The following is a 14,056-nucleotide window of genomic DNA, read 5'->3' on the forward strand; positions in this document are numbered from 1 at the left end:
CAAAAACACCCATCAAACATTACCTTTTGCTTCCTGCCTCTGAGCCAAATTTGGATCCAATTTGCCACTTCGCCCTGAATCACATGGGCTTTTACTTAGAAAATGCATAATCATTAAATGTTATCCTGCCTTCATGGGAAAACATCATTAATTGACTGATGATCTTCATTTGCACAACTAAAGAAATGTTAACTGAAGGAGAATCCTTAATTGAATAACTTATCTGTGCTCTGCACTTTACCTCTGAATCCATAAACCATTTTGGACACTGTGCTTTAGAAGTCTGCTTCAAAATGTTCATTGCTGGTAACATGTATACGAGACGTTGGAAACAGTGAGATAGACTGCAGTGCAAGGGACTGGTTATTGTGAAACAGCAAAGAAAATATACATTCTGGAAGAATACCATCGAAAAGAAGTGTGGCCCTAACAGCCAAAAAGAAGATGAAGTGCTGAGCCCTTTTCAGCAAAAAATTCTTTTTCAAACATTTCTCTGACCGAATCTTCACAAAAGAAAAATGATGCTTTTAAAGTCATTAAACCCGAATTTTCGTGCACCCGAATCTTCTGAATCAGATGCCTCTCGTTGTGTCGACTGAATCCATGTCCCTTTCAATATTCTGCTGACATGCGCACTATTAAATGTGCCACTAACTTATAGAATCAAAGAATAAGGGAATGGATGCAGCCCGTCGAGCCCATGCCAACTCTCAACAAGTCTCACTCCCCTGTCATTTACCCACAGCTGTGCAATTTTTTTCATTCGGATACTTATCCAACTCCGTTTTGAAAGATAAGATTGAGTCTGACTCCACCGCCCTTTAGAGAAGTGTATTCCAGATTCTAACCACTTGCTGAGGAATGGCCACTCCTATTCCTATGTATAAAGGCAGAGAAACACGGGAACAATTCCTGCCACACTCACAACCTTGCAATATCGCACCGTTATTCGATTCTCGTGACACAAGCTCCAGAAGTGTAGTCCAGCTGTTGAGGTTAAAGCTCTGGTTATGTTCCCAACGATGTTATTGCACCAGCGTTTCCGTAGTGTAGTGGTTATCACGTTCGCCTAACACGCGAAAGGTCCCCGGTTCAAAACCGGGCGGAAACATTATGCAAACGTGTTCAATTAATGATAAGATAAAATTAAATCATTCATATTGGTGGTTCAATGCTAACAGAGTGCAGTGTCTCACGATGCTGTTCCATTTGCTGATTTCTCTCTACAGTTCTGTTCACACTCAAATTCTACACAGTGTCTCTCACTCCCTCCCGCTTCCAGCACTGACGCTGGAGAAACCATATCTCAAAGCTGCACATTCCGTGCATTCAGGTCAGCTGTGAGAGATTATTGAAGGATCCTGCCACGCCACCACGCTTCACAACAGAAAATTAAAGCCACAAACAAACCCATCGACTAATCGCTCTTCCTCAGCTCCAGAGTGAGTGAGGGCGGGACAAGCCCTAACTTCCGCTCCCACACTCTCCAATCAGCCGCTGCCGGCGGAAAGCGGAGAATGCAGCATCAAACAGCGGTTTACCGCCCTTCACTGGGCTGCAAAATGCCATCGTTCCAGACAACGCTCCCCGTGCTCCGAACAGCAGCCTCATAAGATGCTTCATCTCAGCTTCCTGAGTTCGAGCCCCAGCTTGCACGAACACTTCTTCACTGGAAACAGCATTAATTATCTAATTGCCACGTTTTGCATCATGAAAGTAATCCTAACCGATAATTATATAATCATAGAGGTTTACAGCATGGAAGGAGTCATTTACGCCCAACGTATCTGCACCGGCCAACAAATGCCCAGTTTTAGGTGTGTCCCCCTGCACCTTATTGCATTTCATGTGCACATCTAAGAACTTGTTAAATGTGGTGAGGCTTTCTGCCTGCACCACACTTTCAGGCAGTGAGTTTGAAACCCCCACAAACATCTGCATGCAGAATGTTCACTTCAAATCCCCTTTAACCCTTACACTAATTACTTTTAAATTATGCAGCCTGGTTGTTGACCACTCCACTATGTGAAATAGACCCTTTTAATCAACAATATCTAGGCCTTTCCTATTTTTATACACCTCAATGCGGTCGCCCATCAGCCTCCTCTGTTCCAAGGAAAACAAACCCATCCTATCCAATCTGTCCTCATAGCAATGTTGCTCCACTCCAGGCACCATCTACGTAAATCTCCTCTGTACCCTCTCCAGTGTATTCACGTTCTTCCTTCAATGCGGTGACCAGAACTGCACGCAGTACTCCAGCTGTGGCCTAACCAGAATTTTATACAGTTCTAGCACAACCCACTTGCTGTTCTGTTCCTTGCTTCTGCCAATAACTGCAACCATTCCATATGACTTCTTAATCAACTTTTCCAACTGGTCAGCTGCCTTCAGGGATCTCTGGACAAGCAATCCCAGTTACCTTTGTTCCTCTACACTTCTCAATGTCATACCAGTTGATGTGTATTCCCTTTCCTTGTTAGCCCTCCACAAATGCGCGATCTCTCACATCTCTGGATTAAATTCAATTTGCCACTGCTCTACCCCCTTATCAGTTGATTGATATCTTCCTGGAGTCTCCAGCTTTCTTCTTCATTATCAACCACACTGCCTATTTTAATAACACCTGAAAACTTCGTAATCATAACACCTATAATCAAGTTTAGATCATTGATAACTACCAAAAAAAGCAATGGATCTGGCACTGAAAACTGTGGAACCCCACTGGAAACATCCTTCCAGTCACAAAAACACCCATCAAACATTACCTTTTGCTTCCTGCCTCTGAGCCAAATTTGGATCCAATTTGCCACTTCGCCCTGAATCACATGGGCTTTTACTTAGAAAATGCATAATCATTAAATGTTATCCTGCCTTCATGGGAAAACATCATTAATTGACTGATGATCTTCATTTGCACAACTAAAGAAATGTTAACTGAAGGAGAATCCTTAATTGAATAACTTATCTGTGCTCTGCACTTTACCTCTGAATCCATAAACCATTTTGGACACTGTGCTTTAGAAGTCTGCTTCAAAATGTTCATTGCTGGTAACATGTATACGAGACGTTGGAAACAGTGAGATAGACTGCAGTGCAAGGGACTGGTTATTGTGAAACAGCAAAGAAAATATACATTCTGGAAGAATACCATCGAAAAGAAGTGTGGCCCTAACAGCCAAAAAGAAGATGAAGTGCTGAGCCCTTTTCAGCAAAAAATTCTTTTTCAAACATTTCTCTGACCGAATCTTCACAAAAGAAAAATGATGCTTTTAAAGTCATTAAACCCGAATTTTCATGCACCGGAATCTTCTGAATCAGATGCCTCTCGTTGTGCCGACTGAATCCATGTCCCTTTCAATATTCTGCTGACATGCACACTATTAAATGTGCCACTAACTTATAGAATCAAAGAATAAGGGAATGGATGCAGCCCGTCGAGCCCATGCCAACTCTCAACAAGTCTCACTCCCCTGTCACTTACCCACAGCTGTGCAATTTTTTTCATTCGGATACTTATCCAGCTCCGTTTTGAAAGATAAGATTGAGTCTGACTCCACCGCCCTGTAGAGCAATGTATTCCAGATTCTAACTACTTGCTGAGGAATGGCCACTCCTGTTCCTATGTATAAAGGCAGAGAAACACGGGATCAATTCCTGCCTCACTCACAACCTTGCGAAATATAGCACCGTCATTCTATTCTCGTGACACAAGCTCCAGAAGTGTAGTCCAGCTGTTGAGGTTAAAGCTCTGGTTATGTTCCCAACGATGTCACTGGCACAGCGTTTCCGTAGTGTAGTGGTTATCACTTTTGTCTCACACGCGCAAGGTCCCCGGTTCGAAACCGGGCGGAAACATTATGCAAACGTGTTCAATTAATGATTAGATAAAATTAAATCATTCATATTAGTGGTTCAATATTAACAGAGTGCAGTGTCTCACGATGCTGGTCCATTTGCTGATTTCTCTCTGCAGCTCGGTTCACACTCAAATTTTATACAGTGTCTCTCACTCCCTCCCGTTTCCAGCCCTGACGCTGGAGAAACCATATCTCAAAGCTGCACATTCCGTGCATTCAGGTCAGCTGTGAGAGATTATTAAAGGATCCTGCCACGCCACCACGCTTCACAACAGAAAATTAAAGCCACAAACAAACCCATCGACTAATCGCTCTTCACCAGCTCCAGAGTGAGTGAGGGCGGGACAAGCCCTAACTTCCACTCCCACACTCTCCAATCAGCCGCTGCCGGCGGAAAGCGGAGAATGCAGCATGAAACAGCGGTTTACCGCCCTTCACTGGGCTGCAAAATGCCACCGTTCGAGACAACGCTCCCCGTACACCAAACAGCAGCCTCATAAGATGCTTCATCTCAGCTTCCTGAGTTCGAGCCCCAGCTTGCACGAACACTTCTTCACTGGAAACACCATTAATTATCTGATTGCCACGTTTTGCATCATGAAAGTAATCCTAACCGATAATTATATAATCATAGAGGTTTACAGCATGGAAGGAGTCATTTAAGCCCATCGTATCTGCACCGGCCAACAAATGTCCAGTTTTAGGTGTGTCCCCCTGCACCTTATTGCATTTCATGTGCACATCTCAGAACTTGTTAAATGTGGTGAGGGTTTCTGCCTGCACCACACTTTCAGGCAGTGAGTTTGAGACCCCCACAAACATCTGCATGCAGAATGTTCACTTCAAATCCGCTTTAACCCTTACACTAATTACTTTTAAATTATGCAGCCTGGTTGTTGACCACTCCACTATGTGAAATAGACCCTTTTAATCAACAATATCTAGGCCCCTCCTTTTTATTTACACCTTAATGCTGTCGCCCATCAGCCTCCTCTGTTCCAAGGAAAACAAACACATCCTATCCAATCTGTCCTCATAGCAAAGTTGCTCCACTCCCGGCAACATCTACGTAAATCTCCTCTGTACCCTCTCCAGCGTATTCACGTTCTTCCTTCAATGCGGTGACCAGAACTGCACGCAGAACTCCAGCTGTGGCCTAACCAGAATTTTATACAGTTCTAGCATAACCCACTTGCTGTTCTGTTCCTTGCTTCTGCCAATAAATGCAACCATTCCATATGAATTCTTAATCAACTTTTCCAACTGGTCAGCTACCTTCAGGGATCTGTGGACAAGCAATCCCAGTTACCTTTGTTCCTCTACACTTCTCAATGTCATACCAGTTGATGTGTATTCCCTTTCCTTGTTAGCCCTCCACAAATGCGCGATCTCTCACATCTCTGGATTAAATTCAGTTTGCCACTGCTCTACCCACTTATCAGTTGATTGATATCTTCCTGGAGTCTCCAGCTTTCTTCTTCATTATCAACCACACTGCCTATTTTAATAACACCTGAAAACTTCGCAATCATAACACCTATATTCAAGTTTAGATCATTGATAAATACCATAAAAAGCAATGGATCTGGCACTGAAAACTGTGGAACCACACTGGAAACATCCTTCCAGTCACAAAAACACCCATCAAACATTACCCTTTGCTTCCTGCCTCTGAGCCAAATTTGGATCCAATTTGCCACTTCGCCCTGAATCACATGGACTTTTAATTAGAAAATGCATAATCATTAAATGTTATCCTGCCTTCATGGGAAAACATCATTAATTGACTGATGATCTTCATTTGCACAACTAAAGAAATGTTATCTGAAGGAGAATCCTTAATTGAATAACTTATCTGTGCTCTGCACTTTACCTCTGAATCCATAAACCATTTTGGACACTGTGCTTTAGAAGTCTGCTTCAAAATGTTCATTGCTGGTAACATGTACATGAGACGTTGGAAACAGTGAGATAGACTGCAGTGCAAGGGACTGGTTATTGTGAAACAGCAAAGAAAATATACATTCTGGAAGAATACCATCGAAAAGAAGTGTGGCCCTAACAGCCAAAAAGAAGATGAAGTGCTGAGCCCTTTTCAGCAAAAAATTATTTTTGAAACATTTCTCTGACCGAATCTTCACAAAAGAAAAATGATGCTTTTAAAGTCATTAAACCCGAATTTTCATGCACCGGAATCTTCTGAATCAGATGCCTCTCGTTGTGCCGACTGAATCCATGTCCCTTTCAATATTCTGCTGACATGCACACTATTAAATGTGCCACTAACTTATAGAATCAAAGAATAAGGGAATGGATGCAGCCCGTCGAGCCCATGCCAACTCTCAACAAGTCTCACTCCCCTGTCACTTACCCACAGCTGTGCAATTTTTTTCATTCGGATACTTATCCAGCTCCGTTTTGAAAGAAAAGATTGAGTCTGACTCCACCGCCCTGTAGAGCAATGTATTCCAGATTCTAACTACTTGCTGAGGAATGGCCACTCCTGTTCCTATGTATAAAGGCAGAGAAACACGGGATCAATTCCTGCCTCACTCACAACCTTGCGAAATATCGCACCGTCATTCTATTCTCGTGACACAAGCTCCAGAAGTGTAGTCCAGCTGTTGAGGTTAAAGCTCTGGTTATGTTCCCAACGATGTTACTGGCACAGCGTTTCCGTAGTGTAGTGGTTATCACGTTTGCCTCACACGCGCAAGTTCCCCGGTTCGAAACCGGGTGGAAACATTATGCAAACGTGTTCAATTAATGATTAGATAAAATTAAATCATTCATATTGGTGGTTCAATATTAACAGAGTGCAGTGTCTCACGATGCTGTTCCATTTGCTGATTTCTCTCTGCAGTTCTGTCCACACTCAAATTCTACACAGTTTATCTCACTCCCTCCCGTTTCCAGCCCTGACGCTGGAGAAACCATGTCTCAAAGCTGCACATTCCGTGCATTCAGGTCAGCTGTGAGAGATTATTAAAGGATCCTGCCACGCCACCACGCTTCACAACAGAAAATTAAAGCAACAGACAAACCCATCGACTAATCGCTCTTCCCCAGCTCCAGAGTGAGTGAGGGCGGGACAAGCCCTAACTTCCGCTCCCACACTCTCCAATCAGCCGCTGCCGGCGGAAAGCGGAGAATGCAGCATCAAACAGCGGTTTACCGCCCTTCACTGGGCTGCAAAATGCCACCATTCGAGACAACGCTCCCCGTACACGGAACAGCAGCCTCACAAGATGCTTTATCTCAGCTTCCTGAGTTCGAGCCCCAGCTTGCACGAACACTTCTTCAAAGGAAACACCATTAATTATCTGATTGCCAAGTTTTGCATCTTGAAAGTAATCCTAACCGACAATTATATAATCATAGAGGTTTACAGCATGAAAGGAGTCATTTAAGCCCATCGTATCTGCACCGGCCAACAAATGCCAAGTTTTAGGTGTGTACCCCTGCACCTTATTGCATTTCATGTGCACATCTAAGAACTTGTTAAATGTGGTGAGGGTTTCTGTCTGCACCACACTTTCAGGCAGTGAGTTTGAGACCCCCACAAACATCTGCATGCAGAATGTTGACTTCAAATCCCTTTTAACCCTTACACTAATTACTTTGAAATTATGCAGCATGGTTGTTGACCACTCCACTATGTGAAATAGACCCTTTCAATCAACAATATCTAGGCCCCTCCTATGTTTGGACACCTCAATGCTGCCGCCCATCAGCCTCCTCTGTTCCAAGGAAAACAAACCCATCCTAGCCAATCTGTCCTCATAGCAAAGTTGCTCCACTCCCGGCAACATCTACGTAAATCTCCTCTGTACCCTCTCCAGCGTATTCACGTTCTTCCTTCAATGCGGTGACCAGAACTGCACGCAGTACTCCAGCTGTGGCCTAACCAGAATTTTATACAGTTCTAGCATAACCCACTTGCTGTTCTGTTCCTTGCTTCTGCCAATAAATGCAACCATTCCATATGACTTCTTAACCAACTTTTCCAACCGGCCAGCTACCTTCAGGGATCTGTGGACAAGCAAACCCAGTTACCTTTGTTCCTCTACACTTCTCAATGTCATACCAGTTGATGTGTATTCCCTTTCCTTGTTAGCCCTCCACAAATGCGCGATCTCTCACATCTCTGGATTAAATTCCATTTGCCACAACTCTACCCCCTTATCAGTTGATTGATATCTTCCTGGAGTCTCCAGCTTTCTTCTTCATTATCAACCCACTGCCTATTTTAATAACACCTGAAAACTTCGTAATCATAACACATATATTCAAGTTTAGATCATTGATAAATACCATAAAAAGCAATGGATCTGGCACTGAAAACTGCGGAACCCCACTGGAAACATCCTTCCAGTCACAAAAACACCCATCAAATATTACCCTTTGCTTCCTGCCTCTGAGCCAAATTTGGATCCAATTTGCCACTTCGCCCTGAATCACATGGGCTTTTACTTAGAAAGTGCATAATCATTAAATGTTATCCTGCCTTTTTGGGAAAACATCATTAATTGACTTGATGATCTTCATTTGCAACAGTAAAGAAATGTTAACTGAATTTGAGTCCTTAATTGAATAACTTATCTGTGCTCTGCACTTTACCTCTGAATCCAGAAACCATTTTGGACACTGTGCTTTAGAAGACTGCTTCAAAATGTTCATTGCTGGTAACATGTACATGAGACGTTGGAAACAGTGAGATAGACTGTAGTGCAAGGGACTGGTTATTGTGAAACAACAAAGAAAATATACATTCTGGAAGAATACCATCGAAAAGAAATGTGACCCTAACAGCCAAAAAGAAGATGAAGTGCTGAGCCCTGTTCAGCAAAAAATTATTTTCCCAAACATTTCTCTGACCGAATCTTCACAAAACAAAAATGATGCTTTTAATGTCATTAAACCCGAATTTTCGTGCACTCGAATCTTCTGAATTAGATGCCTCTCGTTGTGCCGACTGAATCCATGTCCCTTTCAATATTCTGCTGACATGCACACTATTAAATGTGCCACTAACTTATAGAATCAAAGAATAAGGCAATGGTTGCAGCCCGTCGAGCCCATGCCAACTCTCAACAAGTCTCACTCCCCTGTCATTTACCCACAGCTGTGCAATTTTTTTCATTCGGATACTTATCCAACTCCGTTTGAAAGATAAGATTGAGTCTGACTCCACCGCCCTTTAGAGCAGTGTATTCCAGATTCTAACCACTTGCTGAGGAATGGCCACTCCTGTTCCTATGTATAAAGGCAGAGAAACACGGGATCAGTTCCTGCCACACTCACAACCTTGCTAAAAAGAGCACCGTCATTCTCTTCTCGTGACACAAGCTCCAGAAGTGCAGTCCAGCTATTGAGGTTAAAGCTCTGGTTATGTTCCTAATACCGTTATTGCCACAGTGTTTCCGTAGTGTAGTGGTTATCACGTTTGCTTAATACGCGAAAAGTTCCCTGTTCGAAACCGGGCGGAAACATTATGCAAACGTGTTCAATTAATGATTAGTTAAATTAAATCATTCATATTGGTGGTTCAATATTAACAGAGTGCAGTGTCTCACGATGCTGTTCCATTTGCTGATTTCTCTCTGCAGTTGTGTTCACACTCAAATTCTACACAGTGTCTCTCACTCCCTCCCGTTTCCAGCCCTGTCGCTGGAGAAACCATATCTCAAAGCTGCACATTCCGTGCATTCAGGTCAGCTATGAGAGATTATTAAAGGATCCTGCCACGCCACCACGCTTCACAACAGAAAATTAAAGCCACAAACAAACCCATCGACTAATCGCTCTTCCCTAGCTCCAGAGTGAGTGAGGGCGGGACAAGCCCTAACTTCCGCTCCCACACTCTCCAATCAGCCGCTGCCGGCGGAAAGCGGAGAATGCAGCATCAAACAGCGGTTTTCCGCCCTTCACTGGGCTGCAAAATGCCACCGTTCGAGACAACGCTCCCCGTCCACCGAACAGCAGCCTCATAAGATGTTTTATCTCAGCTTCCTCAATTCGAGCCCCAGCTTGCACGAACACTTCTTCACTGGAAACACCATTAATTATCTGATTGCCACGTTTTGCATCATGAAAGTAATCCTAACCGATAATTATATAATCATAGAGGTTTACAGCATGGAAGGAGTCATTTAAGCCCATCGTATCTGCACCGGCCAACAAATGCCCAGTTTTAGGTGTGTACCCCTGCACCTTATTGCATTTCATGTGCACATCTAAGAACTTGTTAAATGTGCTGAGGGTTTCTGCCTGCACCACACTTTCAGGCAGTGAGTTTGAGACCCCCACAAACATCTGCATGCAGAATGTTCACTTCAAATCCCCTTTAACCCTTACACTAATTACTTTTAAGTTATGCAGCCTGGTTGTTGACCACTCCACTATGTGAAATAGACCCTTTTAATCAACAATATCTAGGCCCCTCCTATTTTTATACACCTCAATGCTGTCGCCCATCAGCCTCCTCTGTTCCAAGGAAAACAAACCCATCCTATCCAATCTGTCCTCATAGCAAAGTTGCTCCACTCCCGGCAACATCTACTTAAATCTCCTCTGTACTCTCTCCAGCGTATTCACGTTCTTCCTTCAATGCGGTGACCAGAACTGCACACAGTACTCCAGCTGTGGCCTAACCAGAATTTTATACAGTTCTAGCATAACCCACTTGCTGTTCTGTTCCTTGCTTCTGCCAATAGAAACATAGAAACATAGAAAATATGTGCAGGAGTAGGCCATTCGGCCCTTCTAGCCTGCACCGCCATTCAATGCGTTCATAGCTGGACATGCAACTTCAGTACCCCATTCCTGCTTTCTCACCATACCCCTTGATTCCCCTAGTAGTAAGGACTTCATCTAACTCCTTTTTGAATATATTTAGTGAATTGGCCTCAACAACTTTCTGTGGTAGAGAATTCCACAGGTTCACCACTCTCTGGGTGAAGAAATTCCTCCTCATCTCGGTCCTAAATGGCTTCCCCCTTATCCTCAGACTGTGTCCCCTGGTTCTGGTCTTCCCCAACATTGGGAACATTCTTCCTGCATCTAACCTGTCTAAACCCGTCAAATTTTAAACGTTTCTATGAGGTCCCCTCTCATTCTTCTGAACTCCAGTGAATACAAGCCCAGTTGATCCAGTCTTTCTTGATAGGTCAGTCCCGCCATCCCGGGAATCAGTCTGGTGAACCTTCGCTGCACTCCCTCAATAGCAAGAATGTCCTTCCTCAGGTTAGGAGACCAAAACTGTACACAATACTCCAGGTGTGGCCTCACCAAGGCCCTGTACAATTGTAGCAACACCTCCCTGCCCTTGTACTCAAATCCCCTCGCTATGAAGGACAACATGCCATTTGCTTTCTTAACCGCCTGCTGTACCTGCATGCCAACCTTCAATGACTGATGTACCACGACACCCAGGTCTCTTTGCACCTGCCCTTTTCCTAATCTGTCACCATTCAGATAATAGTCTGTCTCTCTGTTTTTACCACCAAAGTGGATAACCTCACATTTATCCACATTATACTTCATCTGCCATGCATTTGCCCACTCACCTAAACTATCCAAGTCGCTCTGCAGCCTCATAGAACCCTCCTTGCAGCTCACACTGCCACCCAACTTAGTGTCATCCGCAAATTTGGAGATGCTACATTAATCCCCTCGTCTAAATCATTAATGTACAGTGTTAACAGCTGGGGCCCCAGCACAGAACCTTGCGGTACCCCACTAGTCACTGCCTGCCATTCTGAAAAGTCCCCATTTACTCCTAATCTTTGCTTCCTGTCTGACAACCAGTTCTCAATCCATGTCAGCACACTACCCCCAATCCCATGTGCTTTAACAAATGCAACCATTCCATATGACTTCTTAACCAACTTTTCCAACGGGCCAGCTACCTTCAGGGATCTGTGCACAAGCAATCCCAGTTACCTTTGTTCCTCTACACTTCTCAATGTCATACCAGTTGATGTGTATTCCCTTTCCTTGTTAGCCCTCCACAAATGCGCGATCTCTCACATCTCTGGATTAAATTCCATTTGCCACTGCTCTACCCCCTTATCAGTTGATTGACATCTTCCTGGAGTCTCCAGCTTTCCTCTTCATTATCAACCACACTGCCTATTTTAATAACACCTGAAAACTTCGTAATCATAACACCTATATTCAAGTTTCGATCATTGATAAATACCATAAAAAGCAATGGATCTGGCACTGAAATCTGTGAAACCCCACTGGAAATATCCTTCCAGTCACAAAAACACCCATCAAACATTACCCTTTGCTTCCTGCCTCTGAGCCAAATTTGGATCCAATTTGCCACTTCGCCCTGAATCACATGGGCTTTTACTTAGAAAATGCATAATCATTAAATGTTATCCTGCCTTCATGGGAAAACATAATTAATTGACTGATGATCTTCATTTGACCAGCTAAAGAAATGTTAACTGAAGGAGAGTCCTTAATTGAATAACTTACCTGTGCTCTGCACTTTACCTCTGAATCCATAAACCATTTTGGACACTGTGCTTTAGAAGTCTGCTTCAAAATGTTCCTTGTGGTAACATGTACATGGGACGTTGGAAACAGTGAGATAGACTGTAGTGCAAGGGACTGGTTATTGTGAAACAGCAAAGAAAATATACATTCTGGAAGAATACCATCGAAAAGAAGTGTGGCCCTAACAGCCAAAAAGAAGATGAAGTGCTGAGCTCTTTTCCGCAAAAAAATATTTTCCCAAACATTTCTCTGACCGAATCTTCACTAAACAAAAATGATGCTTTTAAAGTCATTAAACCCGAATTTTCGTGCACACGAATCTTCTGAATCAGATGCCTCTCGTTGTGCCGACTGAATCCATGTCCCTTTCAATATTCTGCTGACATGCACACTATTAAATGTGACACTAACTTATACAATCAAAGAATAAGGGAATGGTTGCAGCCCGTCGAGCCCATGCCAACTCTCAACAAGTCTCAGTCCATTGTCATTTACCCACAGCTGTGCAATTTTTTTCATTCGGATACTTATCCAACTCCGTTTTGATAGATAAGATTGAGTCTGACTCCACCGCCCTTTAGAGCAGTCTATTCCAGATTCTAACCACTTGCTGAGGAATGGCCATTCCTGTTCCTATGTATAAAGGCAGAGAAACACGGGATCAATTCCTGCCACACTCACAACCTTGCTAAATACAGCACCGTCATTCTATTCTCGTGACACAAGCTCCAGAAGTGTCGTCCAGCTGTTGAGGTTAAAGCTCTGGTTATGTTCCCAACAATATTACTGCCACAGCGTTTCCGTAGTGTAGTGGTTATCACGTTCGTCTAACACGCGAAAAGTCCCCGGTTCGAAACCGGGCGGAAACATTATGCAAACGTGTTCAATTAATGATAAGAAAAAATTAAATCATTCATATTAGTGGTTCAATGTTAACAGAGTGCAGTGTCTCACGATGCTGTTCCATTTGCTGATTTCTCTCTGCAGTTCTGTTCACACTCAAGTTCTACACAGTGTTTCTCACTCCCTCCCGTTTCCAGCCCTGACGCTGGAGAAACCATATCTCAAAGCTGCACATTCCGTGCATTCAGGTCAGCTGTGAGAGATTATTAAAGGATCCTGCCACGCCACCACGCTTCACAACAGAAAATTAAAGCCACAAACAAACCCATCGACTAATCGCTCTTCCCCAGCTCCAGAGTGAGTGAGGGCGGGACAAGCCCTAACTTCCGCTCCCACACTCTCCAATCAGCCGCTGCCGGCGGAAAGCGGAGAATGCAGCATGAAACAGCGGTTTACCGCCCTTCACTGAGCTGCAAAATGCCACCGTTCGAGACAACGCTCCCCGTACACCGAACAGCAGACTCAGAAAATGCTTCATCTCAGCTTCCTCAGTTCGAGCCCCAGCTTGCACGAACACTTCTTCACTGGAAACACCATTAATTATCTGATTGCCACGTTTTGCATCATGAAAGTAATCCTAAGCGATAATTTTATAATCATAGAGGTTTACAGCATGGAAGGAGTCATTTAAGCCCATCGTATCTGCACCGGCCAACAAATGCCCAGTTTCAGGAGTGTACCCCTGCATCTTATTGCATTTCATGTGCACATCTCAGAACTTGTTAACTGTGCTGAGGGATTCTGCCTGCACCACACTTTCAGGCAGTGAGTTTGAGACCCCC

The 14,056-nt window shown here is 43.7% G+C and overlaps 5 non-coding genes across 5 annotated transcripts; all 5 read left to right on the plus strand.

The window, feature by feature from the left end:
- Positions 1-1,038: 1,038 nt before the first annotated feature.
- trnav-aac (transfer RNA valine (anticodon AAC)) lies at positions 1,039-1,111 on the plus strand. Its single transcript has one exon. It is a non-coding gene; the product is annotated as a tRNA-Val (tRNA).
- Positions 1,112-3,785: 2,674 nt separating this feature from the next.
- trnav-cac (transfer RNA valine (anticodon CAC)) lies at positions 3,786-3,858 on the plus strand. Its single transcript has one exon. It is a non-coding gene; the product is annotated as a tRNA-Val (tRNA).
- A 2,674-nt stretch (positions 3,859-6,532) lies between these two features.
- trnav-cac (transfer RNA valine (anticodon CAC)) lies at positions 6,533-6,605 on the plus strand. The gene has a single exon. It is a non-coding gene; the product is annotated as a tRNA-Val (tRNA).
- Positions 6,606-9,279: 2,674 nt separating this feature from the next.
- trnai-aau (transfer RNA isoleucine (anticodon AAU)) lies at positions 9,280-9,352 on the plus strand. The gene has a single exon. It is a non-coding gene; the product is annotated as a tRNA-Ile (tRNA).
- Positions 9,353-13,167: 3,815 nt separating this feature from the next.
- trnav-aac (transfer RNA valine (anticodon AAC)) lies at positions 13,168-13,240 on the plus strand. Its single transcript has one exon. It is a non-coding gene; the product is annotated as a tRNA-Val (tRNA).
- Positions 13,241-14,056: the final 816 nt, after the last annotated feature.

The sequence above is a fragment of the Pristiophorus japonicus genome, chromosome 3 (genome assembly GCF_044704955.1).
Source record: "Pristiophorus japonicus isolate sPriJap1 chromosome 3, sPriJap1.hap1, whole genome shotgun sequence".
NCBI classification, from domain to species: domain Eukaryota; kingdom Metazoa; phylum Chordata; class Chondrichthyes; family Pristiophoridae; genus Pristiophorus; species Pristiophorus japonicus.